Raw genomic sequence first — 13,140 nt, forward strand, 5'->3', positions numbered from 1 at the left:
TGGACGGATCATTTCGTCATGGAATTCTACACCCCTATTATCAATCTGCCCTGTACAGGACAGATTGCCTTACCTAGTAAAAGGAGACCATGGCACAAAATTACTCCTGAGTCCTTTAAAGAGAGATATAAAGAACCTATGCCCAGCCCCACTGAAGATGTTGTAACTGCTTTGACCAGATTTGAAGGGGCGGTTGCTGAAGCTATAAACGATATCATCCCATTAAAAGTATTTAAGCCCCGCCCAGCATGCAAACAAGAAGTCTGGTTCTCAGAACACTTAAGATCTCTCAAACAAACCACTAGGAAACTAGAAAAGAAATGGAGAGCATCTCGCTTGGTCGAAAACAAGAAAAATTATAGGGATTCCCTTGCGGCCTACCACAAAGCCATTCGCGCTGCGCGTAAAAGTCATATTGCATCACAACTTTCGGCGGCTGGAAAAAACCTGAAAGTATTATATCAAATCCTGCAGTCATTCACAAAACCAGCAGCTTGTGAGACTGCAGAAGTGGCGTCGCAGCAACTCTGTGATGACACCTCCTTATTTTTTATGAAAAAAATAGATGGGATTTATGACAAAATTATCAGCTCCAACCAATCTGACGGGGAAGATAAAACCCCTCCACGGACTGTGGAAGAACAATCTCATCCCACCCACTCCCTCGCCATATTTTCTCCCATCTCTGTAGAGGAGGTGATATCATTGATCACTCAGATTAAGAGTGGGTGTCCAACGGATACCATCCCTGCACGGATCATGCCAATGCTTGCTAACGATCTGGGTCCTGGGATCCAGAAATTAGTAAACCTCTCTCTCAGCACAGGAGAGGTTCCATTAGGGTGGAAAAACGCATTGGTTAGGCCATTAAGAAAAAACACCGCAACCCCCTGGACAGAATTGTCCAACCTTAGGCCAATCTCCCGGTCCCTTTCCTTGGCAAACTCATTGAGAAGTTTGTCAATCGACATCTGTCCAATTACATCGAATTGGCAGGAGGGCTGGACTATTCCCAGTCAGGGTTCAGGCCAAGACACAGTACCGAGACCACCCTGATGTCAGTCGCAGACGATCTACATATGTTCCAGGACAGAGGCCACTCTGTGATCCTGGTACTATTGGACCTGTCTGTGGCGTTTGACTCCGTGTCACATAACATCTTGACTACCCGGCTAGCTAACATCGGCCTGGAACATAAGGCATTGGCATGGTTGAGGAGTTTCTTATCAAACCGCACCCAAAGTGTGACCATGGGTGCATATCACTCAGAGGATGTGGAGATCGGCAAAGGGATGCCACAGGGCTCCTGTTTGAGCCCCACGCTTTTTAACATCTATGTGGCACCCCTGGCCAACATCATGAGAACCTATGGCTTCATCCCGGTATCATACGTGGATGATACCCAACTCCTCTTTCCTTTTAAATCCTTTTCCCAGGGAATGAAAGCGGTGGCACATTGGATGTCGTCTAACTACTTGCAATGCAACGTTGGAAAGACTGAAGTCATGCTGTTCGGTGAAGCCAAACTCCTGTGGACTCCGGACTGGTGGCCACTAGATCTTGGCCCAGTCCCTGAGCCCAAACAGGTAGTAAAAAACCTGGGAGTGTGATTAGATCAGGAGCTCTCATTGAAACAACATGGCAACCACGTGGTGGGTACCTGCTTCCACATCATTGGCCTGCTACGGAAAGTGTTCCCATTGCTTCCTGACTCTACTAGGCGGACTCTGGTACAGGCATTGGTCCTGAGCCGATTAGATTACTGTAATGGCCTACTACTGTCTGCAAATGAAGGAGTAATGACAAGACTCCAGGTAGTTCAGAACACCACTGCCCGCCTAGTATTGAACGCCCCTCCTCGAACCCCTTCTAAACCCCTGCTGGCGAAATTACATTGGCTATCAGTCAAACAGAGGGCCAAATTCAAAATATGCTGCATAATACACAAAAGCCTAAATGGACTTGGGCCAGCATATTTGGCAAATAAATTCATCCCCAATGTCCCTACCCGCTCCCTTAGGTCAAGTGAGCAAGGCCTGCTCTGTGTACCCAGGGCTAAGAAAGCCAGACATGGGACCAGAGCTTTATCTGTGGCAGGGCCCTCCTTATGGGACAGCCTCCCCAAGTCTCTCAGACAATGCAGAGAGCACTTCCCTTTTAGAAAGCAACTTAAAACTTTCCTATTTCAAAGTTAGAATGTTTCTTAGCTGGTTGTCCCCCTATTTATGCTGTGGCTGTCAAAGGCACGGAGATACTCCTTCGGGAGTCGAGTCCAGCGTGGTACAAACTCGCAAATAAATAAATAAATGAAATAATCTTCGGGCCCTGCCATTGAATTTTTAAATGTATGAGGTGACTGTGATTTGGGATTTAGAGATCCAAATATAAAGGGTGATTCACAATCAAATGTGACAACACCCATAACAAAATTAAATTGGACAGATTTTTTTGATTCTTACACATTTTGTGATTAGGATTATGATGATGTTCAACAAGAAAAACCTAAAACACCGGGAAGGTCATGATTTTGTACAGCGATTGATGCAATGAATTGCACTCCTAGAGGTCATACACAAAGCAAGAGTCTGCAGAGCTCAAATCATCTCCAGTAGCTGGAATGTGCAGTAGGGCACCCAATATGGATGTCCTCTGTCTATGTTTCTCGAATTGGCCATGAGCCTCCGTCATGCAATGTGCAGCAAGCACACAAGCATGTGTCAGAGGGTTGAAGGTGCTTGGTTCCTTGCATCTATCGCTTCCCCTCTGCTCTGTGTGGTCTGAAGGTCAACTGGGCGACATTGTGCCTGTTCTCTCTGAGAAAGGGTACAGAGCAACCTCACTGTATGTCAATTGATGCACGATTGAAATGGGAGACAAGCATGTTCACACTTTTCTTTGTGCAAATTTGGTGTCCATAAAGCGCTATCTGATGAGTAAAGGTTTGAGCACTATCTGATGAATGAAGGTTTGCAACTGAGGCTGGTCGACAAATTACTTAAGTTAAATAACATGACACACATTATGCTCCACAAGAAAGACAGATAATGATTACGTTTTCGAATAACACAAAGGTTTATTAAAAGTTCAAATGTTTACAGAAGGCAAAATCATCAAGTTAGTATCAATCAATAGTCAATATATGAATGCAACAATCAATATGAAGTTCAAATCAATCAAAGTTATAAAAGAAGAGGACAAACTAGAATAGAGTCATTTCATAGAAAGGTTTTTCAAAGACAGTTCTTCCATAAACCGAGTACCCTACACTGCGCTAAGCTGTCTCGAAAATGGACAAGTTATCCCTGAACTACAATCTAGTCTGCACTAGGTTTAAAATCACACAATTCTAACATTTCCTACACCTACGCATAATTCCAATCAAACAATCCAAGCAGGTTAGTGTGAAAAGATACAGTCTTTAGCTCATTAGCTTCTCAGGATCCTCCACAATACAACTACTCTTTGCGTTCTTCAAACTTACATTTATCTGCAACAAATGAAATACATTGGACCAGCCTGCAGGTGTACTGTTGCAAGAAATTATAGCATTTCATGGAAATGGGAATGAAAACAAAGGAATATCTCATTTGTTAATTTGAATCCAGCTACGCCTAGAAATAAAAGTTAATGTGTCACGAAGCAAAATGACAACCAACGTTAGCCGTTTTAAAATGCAGGCCTACGTTAGCTATACTCAATCTAAATGTGTATAATACACAGTTAATAACATTAGGATGTTTACGTGTTAATGTTGGTTTTATGCCTAAACATTTAGTTGGATAACCCCCTTCAAACAGGTTTACATACTTGCGGATTAAAATATACCATGCAGATGCATATCTATTTGAGGGCAGCTTGCTGAGATTGGGACGACACCGCGTGGCAATCGGGAGTCTTGTGCCTTTTTTTCTGAAAACAATCCTGACTAGCCATCTTGTTCTGTTTAGCAATTGTTGAGGTCCAGGCTGGTCAGCTGTAGGATCCAAAACCTTCTTTTGTGCACAGTTTTTTCTCAAAGGTCATGTAGTGCTATTGAAGATGGTTGTGCTCACATGTTTCTTGTTTTACTTTGTCAATTTTGTAATGGTGTTTTTATTTTATTAATCTTACAATCGTGGCACCCTTGAAATGTTTTAAAGTGCTGCATTCCTTAGTGACTGAATTGATATAGAATACTGGGAGGCCCAGAGTACCATGCGATAAACTGGTTTACTATCCACTGGGGGTGCTATTTATATCCTAGACTTAGAATTCAATTACTTGGCTGCACTGCTGCAGTGATTGGCCTTGTGGGTAGAACCAGAATGAGATAATGAGACAAAAATCTTGTCTCTGGCATTAGACCTGACAGCCCAATTGGTGCAGCTGTGTCGGCAGACCTGTATCTGACCCAGCAGGATCCCTACTGCACCTCATTCCCTCCAGGCAATCTATTTCTCCTCACAATGTCCTCTGGTCTTGGGTCAGGCAGAAGCTGGTGCTTCAGGCTAAAGGAAAGTGCTCTTGATTTTCCTGGGTGATGTCCGCTCACCCAGCATTGAAAACTGTCCGACTCTCAGTCCTCAAAACATTGTTTGCTTGTATCTGGGGCTCAAGTAGGGGAAGTGAACCCCAACCTTTCTCGCCAGGATATAAAGGCGGTAGTTAAACCGCACCATAAAAGTGCACGTTGCAGGCAGTGTGTAGTAAGCAACCTATATAGTGTAGATTTTACCATCGGAGTGGTTCAGCACAGCATAAATGCACGTAGCGGACCTAGCAATATATTGAAATGACATTCTTTGCTACAGTAAGTCAAACATTGTCAAAAACGAGTCACTTCTTAGTACAATGCATTTTCTGGATGACTCCCATTGCTGCAGTTAGACTAACATGGCGGAAGAAACGACATCTGTGTATTTTTTACTAAGATCTGTATAACCCGAAGTAGCGCGTAAATGGAGATTCTGGAGTTAAAAATAGGCCTGAGAAAATAGTTGTAGTAACAACCCCTGTGACTGCACACAAGTTATTTAAAGTCGACTTTAGTAGAATGAAATCAAACTAGTTTGATTTCCAGGCAAATCTGCCCAAATTGACGCCAGCATCCACTCTCTGCGCAGGGGAAACTGAGAGAAATCGATGCCAATTGCAATTCTAGTCTATTTCTATTTGAAATTATCCATCGCCAAGCTAACCCTGGGCGTAGTGGGCGTAGTGGGGCTTCGCGGAGCTACGTGAAGTGGGCGAGAAACTACGCCCTCCTCCGCACTCCGCGTAGCCCCACTACGCACCGCAGGCCTCCCTCCCACCCTCCCTAAATACTTTAAATTAAAAGTGTAAAAGAACTAAAAGGCACTTACCTTGCCCGCCGCTGCCCGCCGCTGCCCGCCGCGTCCCCGGGGCTCGCTATCTTCATGGCTGCCGTCTTGTGTACTAATGCGCATGCGCGGGCGACCGCGCATGCGCATTTCTCATGAGAAATGCGCATGCGCGGCCACCCCCGCATGCGCATTAGTACACAAGACGGAAGCAATGAAGATAGCGAGCCCCGGGGACGCGGCGGGCAGCGGCGGGCAAGGTAAGTGCCTTTTAATTCTTTTACACTATTAATTTAAAGTATTTAGGGAGGGCAGGAGGGAGGCGGGTGGCGGCCAGCTACGCTCCGTCTGCGGAGCGTGCGTAGTGCCGGATTCTACGACTGCTACGCAAAATGCGTAGAAGCCGGCACTACGCACACTCCGTGCACGGAGCGTAGCCGCCCGCCCGCCCGCCCACCCGTAGCTATATTTGAAAACTCTTTCATTTTAATGAATATCTCTTCCTGGTCCGTCTCAGGCCGGCAAACACTGCTCCAGCAGGGGTGATCTTTTGTGTTCACTGCAACGAACCTTTAGTGCAGATTTTTTTTTTTTGTGCAGATTTATATAGCTCAAACTTGACCCAAAGGTATTGGAGCGCTTTACATGAGAACCAGTTACGTTACACAATGACTCATTCTTTTTAGGTCGAGCCTAGAGCAGCGCATGCGCTGCTTGCTCTGCTCGACTTTTAGTAAGGGGGTTTTCAAAGAGCTACCAGAGGCTTTTGGTGGCCTCAAGCTTGCGTGCACATGCGCGTGCACGCACGCAGCCGCCATCTGTCTTTTCTCCGTCAGGGGTAATTGAGTGCATCACGATCACTTTCACTTTCGGCACTTGTTCCCTTTGTGTTTGCGCACTCTTTGCATGATGTTTCCTGGCTCAGCATAGTGCCCCTTCATGATGTCATGCTTTATCTTTTACAGACACTTTCTCGCTCTCCCCGTGCATTGTGTTGATCAAAGAATTACTCGCACATGCCATTGTGCCTTCCCCACCTTCGTACCCTTTGTGTTGCTTGCCCACAATTATTTTATTTACTTTCATTAAGTGGCTTCACTCGCTCTCCTCCCCATGTGTTGTGTTGATCAAAGAAAATTGTGCACCCGCTTGCTCGAATGTGCCATTGCCCTCCCCCCTCCACAATTTGCCCATGAAGGTGTAATACTTATTTCGTGTAATCGTGTGTCTTGTTTTACTGCTGCTCTCAGTACGGCACAACCACTGCCTGCTCCCTTCCATTTCGCTCTTCCAGCAAATGTCCATGTTTCACTTTATTACTGCAGCGCCACTTCATAGATGCTGCATTCGAGCTTTAAGCAAGCTTTGGGAGTCTACGCCTTTTCTTGATTTATAAACTGCATGGCAGCTGGAAATTCGGCACAAAGTATGAGGCGCTTGGGCAAATCCCTGAGCGTTTTAGAATAAATAAATCTCACCACTCACACCTGATGCTGTAAAAAAACACAGAGACCCCTACCACAAGGTAAGGGGCTTCCTCGCTCATTCCAATAACTACCTTTCCCCTGTAGCTTATACACACTTTTTGGAAAACCGTATTCTTAACAATGATTTGTATCAATTTATTGAAAAACTGCTATTCATCATTTTTTTTCTTAAAAAATAATCACTTTCCTTCTAGGTGACTTTTGTTTAGCATGATCCCACACTGCTTCAGAGACATGGCTGTCCAGAGAAGAACATGTAAATCATAGCTGCCTTGAGAGCTGTGTTTATAAAGTGCTCTTTCAAAATGGCGATTACTTCGCTCATACAGCCCAACCCCATGACAGCCTAGCACGTGATGCTTATGTCACCACACCTACATTCTTCATCAAATCGCCCTATTCAGGCTTCATTCCTTCCCAGCCCAAAACAGCAGGGGAACACAACGCCCCCCTCTTGCCCCAACCAAACTGATGACGGCCACTGTGCAATCTCCCCATCCCCAATGCTCCCCTTAGTCTGCGATGGACACCCAGTGGCCAGAACTTGGTCATTGCTGGTGCGGGAGAAACCTGCAAAAACAGCTTGCCCCCCATCAAGTACGGGGAGATCAGCCAGCCTAGACGCTCACATTACAACAACACAGAAAGTGTGGCACTTCCAGACATGTAAGTTCAAACTACTCGTTCTACAATAATAACACCTGAAATGAGTAATTCTCAATGTAGTTCTATAATAAGCCTATGTTTCCTTGTCTAATGTAACTGGTGCTCATGTTCAGTGCTCCAATACATTAGAGTCTAGTTTGCCCTATATAAAACTACAAAACAAAAAAAAGGTACATGTTAAACTGATGGAGCAAGGATTCGCACGTAAAGCGACTTGCTCTCATTCAGGAACCTCGTATAACCTATAAAGTTATTAACCAACCTGTTTTGTCATTAATAATGCACTTTCACACAACACGCGGGTGTCCCAGAGATGCTTGCCTATGTGTCTATTAATCGTAACGAAGCTTGCAACTGACATGGTCGCTGCTATGCGGGATTTCAGTCTGTGCATGCGTCGGTCATACCCATGTGACGTGACGCACTCGTAGTTCTGGAGGGACTTTTCGCACATGCGCATTACTGCTAAAATGGCTGCTTTGTTTTTAACATGCTCTCTGCTTGCTACCGCCGCTTTTGCTCAGCTGTCTATTTCTGCTTTAACCTCTAATGCTATAGATATTATAAAGTAAGGGTTGCAGTGAAGCTAATCATGGTATACAGTGTATTCATTTTTTCTGTGTTTCTAATTTGTTTTCGCTTACTTTTCATGTACCACGTATCTATGGGCCTGGGAGTTGGGAGCCTCTCCATCTTAGAAGTCTAAAGGGACCTTGTCACGTGACATGAGAAGCGAAGTCTTGCAACAGTGGAACTCAGCCAGCTGGCTGCCGAAACTGAGATGCTCCTGGGAACCTACCCTCTGCCCTAGGAGAAGACTTCGACTTGTACCTGAAATGTATCGACTTAAACGATAATGTTTGTGTGCTCTATTGTTCTCTTTTACACGTATGCCATGGGAACTGGAATGTAAGGGGTGGGTACGAAAATTGAATATTAATTATGGGAACACCGAATTCTAGGTGGTGACAATGACCTAACCACCTCTCTTGTCCAATCCAAAGTTGGGGATCCTGTCATTTGCAACATTTATGGGTGGACCACTGACCCGAAAACAGTATAACTAGTCTAGATTTAGCTAGAGAAATTGTCCGACTTGTCCGAGTAGCTGACCTGTCACCGACCCTACGAACTCTATAGGTGATTGATACAGAGAGCTGCGGAGCACTCTGTCCGTAATTTCCACAAACTCACTGGGGTGGAATAGTCTTAAGTGCTGGCGAAGCACTTTGCTGGGAGATTCGAAAACCCAATCGGGGTTATTGGCGGATTCCGTGCAGAGAGGGAGTAGCGCAGGCGTTGCATCCGAAGCTGCAGGTGTTGGTCGTGCCCTTTGATGAGCCCAGTCCTGATCCAAATCCTGAGGGGTATCCTGTCCTGACTGTCCATGAGCTGTACCTGCTCGCCTACTGGCATCCTAAGTCCTTGAGGGTCCTTGTCCTCGCCTTTTCCCCAACTGACCCGTGGCCAGGGTTAGTCCTCATTCCGGTCCTAGGTAATTATATAATTGTGGGTGTTCGTCTATCTATACTCTTTCTTCTCCTCCTTTTAATAAAGCATTCTTGCCTATGATATTTTCCCTGTCATTTTCCGAAAGATTTACATGCAAATGTTTTAGTTATGTTCCACTTCTTCCCTTGCCTATAGGATAATATTGAATTGTCTGCTTATTCAGTGTGTTCCATTCTTACCTTCCCTTAGTATCAAAACCACCAAGTAGTAGATAGCATAAGGTCAGGTCTTTTCCTATAAATCACTGACGAAGTTTAGAGCTCTATTCTAGTTATATGTCCTTTCCACTTACCTGCCTTAGTATAAGCCTGAAACTGAATAGCATGTTCCTTGTTACCTTTTTCCTTTAGTTTACTGAATCTCAATGGTGCTCACTCTGATAGCTACATTTTAGTTATTTCTCCTGGTTATTGATGTTCTAATCTGTATAAACTATTCTCATGGCATACGAACTCAAAACTTTTACTATATAAAATTCTTGAAAACCCTTCAGGTGTCTGTGGTTATTACAAATCATATAATATTGTTATTCAAATGAATAAGGTATTTTTAGTTATCTTATCTTCTACCCCTGCTAGCTCCTGATTTCATCGGGAACATAGGTACCTGTGTCTAGGTGGTAAGTCAGGTACACTGGAAATAGTAGTAAGGGGAAACACACGAATTACTGATGGTAATGTGTAAACTCTCCCGATTCACAAAAGTAATGAGGTACTGGGTTTTCTCGGAACCAATACTACTACAATAACCCAGCGGTGTCAGGGCAACACCCAAAGACCCCGGATTCCCCTGTCTTGGCAAACAGAGACACGGGATACTTCTTGATGACGTCAAAGACCAAAGTTTAATGGTTGCAACCAGGGACAGAGGTCTACGAAGTACACACGGGTAGTTCGACAGAGACTGCACCATCTCAATGAACAAAACTCGGTCTTTTATGCCGAAAATTACGCTTCTGGCAACATCACAATTTACATTCAGTGCATACAAAACTAACCAATGAGCAAGTAGCATTTCAAAAGGTAGCGAATCACGACAGTCAAAGTTAATCCCATTTTCCGTTGTCCAGCCCACCAAAACGGTCGCACATATGCTAAGTTTCCTGTTCGATCAGGCCGGACAAACCCACCATAAAACCATCAACCCAGATCGATGAACATCGTAAAGGAAAGGCAGAAACAGATGGAAAGGAGATAGAGGAGTGGGAACGGTGGGCCATAAAATCGGACCACGTCCTGTTCTTTGATCTTTATCAGTGCAGCTGCTAACCAAGGAACTGGCACAGCAGGATTCGCCCCAGGCGAGGAGTCAGTTTGGCCAGGTCAACCAGAAGTCAGCTAAGGCGTACGTGTCAAGGACTCGTTCGGCACACAATCGCAAGGCCTATGTTAGGGCAACCAGACAAGATGGCTGCCACATACAAAATGGAACCCGAGGGTTCAAACTAAATCCTCAAATGTAGAGTGTTCTCCTATATCGATTCATACGAAAACACTCAAACACGTTAGACTCGTCATTTGCGGTCTGCTGACACCAAGATCGTCCTTTTCCGACCATCTTTATAAACCGGGTTTCGGAACTATCGAACCCAATTCGAAACCACGGAACCACAGACCCTCCTTTTGCCCTATCATAGGCAATAAACCCAAACTCAATTTAATCTGAATCCGGATCTATATTCATCAGGTCATCGATATGCCGCTGTAGCATCATCTTATTACTATGTATCTCTCTCCGGACAGGCTTCCGTACACACAAGGTAGCACAAAGGCCACAAATAGCCGGAGCACACTGTACACAAAGACCGAACATGAACAGAATCGCTAAGACCACACTAATGACCATCAGAATCTTCCAACCCCAAGTGGATATCAATCCCCATAACCATCCCATCAAAGACCAATCCCCTTTGTCCAAATGGACAGAATCGGAGATTTTGTGCAATTTGGAAATGGCCTGGAGAACTGACGGAGCATTGTCAGGAATAAAAACGCAGCAGCTTGATTGAATCAATCTACAAACTCCCCCTCGATCGGCCAGAATAACATCTAGGGCAACTCTATTCTGAAGTGTCATAAGTCTATCCGACTGGAGCTCAGCAGTCAGGTTACCAAGGGCACCGGCAGTCTCAACTATGGTGGACTCAAACACTCTCGTAAGCTGACGAATATTCCTACTGTTAGCCATGGGTCCCCAGAACGGCAGAAAACCCTTAAAGAAATCACCCAACTCTTGTCCTGCAGTGTCTTCTTGGCTAAAGACACCTCTAGCAATCCTCATTTTGTGGTAATCTGCCGCAGCTGTAAAAGTGGGGGGTAACAGAAAGGAAACAAAACATGTGCCCGAAAATTCATGGGGCAACCATGTATATGCTTTGTCGTAGCAGACAAAATAGGTACCCTTAGCAGCTAAGAACGCTGGGGAAGACTGAGACGGAAACACGTAAGTCTCAGCGCAAACGCTCTTCCCTAACTGAGCCTTCGGATTCTTACCGTTGCCCTGCAGACAATAGTAGCCCTTATGGGGCTGGTTAATATTTAGACTAACTCCATATCCAGTTACGTTCCAACCACTATATGGTTGCCTCTCGTCTTTCGGAATAGTCTCTACTGCATTAGTCCCTTTAATCATGTCGACTATGCCTCTAGCTATAGGACTATTCTTCGGATTATCTCTCGGTGAACGTAAAGGGTCAACACTGTGGGCATATATGAACATGGTTCTGTAAGCTCGGATCGAACCATTCAAACTAAATGGCAGGACCAAATAAGGAATTCCTTTATCTGTGGTATAAGGCATCAAACCACAAATCCAGCAGTTAGTTGTATTAATCACTAACTGATGTTGATGTAAAAGCTGTATGAAGGAATTATTAGCGAATTCCTTACGTCTGACTACCTCATATTCAGGCAAAGGGTGGAAAGAATGAGAGGAAACAGTAGGTGAAGGTGTAGATTGCACAGTGGGATTAGACGTCACTTTAAAAACAAATGCTACATAACCAATTATGGAAATTACAAAACTCAGTGGTAAAAGTATGCATGGTATCAAAAAACATTTCTTCAACATTATTTTACGAATACGTTCTCTAAAAGTCAGTGTCTGCACAGGTCTCTCCAACTCAAAGAAATCCATCCTAAACTAAAGTTTCTGCCCGCGGTGGTTGGTTGATTCTGCTTGAGAGGGCCTCCGCTGAACCCAGGAAGACTGCCTCGGACCAACAGAACCCAAGACCTAGTGTCTCAGGCTTGCACTCCCAAGACTGGTAGCAACCGCGACCCTAGCAGCAAGAACCGGATGGCAGTTCAGAAAAAACAAAAATACGTAGATCCTTGGTGGAGAGTTAACCTGCAAACAGTAAAAAAAAATCAACTTTATTAGCTTTATTTGTCCTTAATTGTCGATCTTAAATTGTATCGATCTCTTCCAGGTAATTCTTGATCGGTGAACAACAGCTGAGGATCGGTAGTGTCCAACCACTTTGCAGGAGGTATTGCTGCTTGCAAAAGAGAGTCACTTTCCTGTTCTGAGTTAGTCCCAATCAAACGAGCATCACTGAATGTGACAAATTTCGGAACAGTCTCAGTTTCTGAATCTGCAAGACCGTCTTGAACCCACTTGTCATATGGTAAAGGTAAGGGTGCCTTTTTCGTGTGGCACCCGTGTATCCAGTGTTTCTTTCCACGTACTCGCACCGCAGATCTCGTCGATAAGAGGACCTGGTAAGGTCCAATCCAACGGGGCTGTTCGTTTTTGGTGCGTTGAAAATTCCTCACGAAAATCCAGGAGCCAGGTTCAATAAGGTGACCTGGATCTTCGGCAGCTTGTGGAAGAGAGTCGTGCACCTGTTGGCGTAAAACACTCATTTTAGTTGTCAATTTACGCAAGTAATCAAGCAACACAGGATACTCAAGATCGCTAAATCTCGTTGGTCTTGGTACGCCCCAAATATTCGCCGGGCGACCAAACACAACCTCATACAGACTCAAACCCATTCGCGAGTGCACAGTCATTCGGGTGGACAAAAGCGCTAATGGCAAAGCATCTGGCCATTGCAAACCAGTGCTCTCTTGAATTTTGGTCAATTTTAACTTCAAAGTGCCATTGTAGCACTCAACTAAACCAGCTGATTGGGGATGATTTGCAGCATGAAATTTCTGCCTAATCCCGAGACC

This window comes from Lissotriton vulgaris, chromosome 11 (genome assembly GCF_964263255.1).
Source record: "Lissotriton vulgaris chromosome 11, aLisVul1.2, whole genome shotgun sequence".
Taxonomy (NCBI): domain Eukaryota; kingdom Metazoa; phylum Chordata; class Amphibia; order Caudata; family Salamandridae; genus Lissotriton; species Lissotriton vulgaris.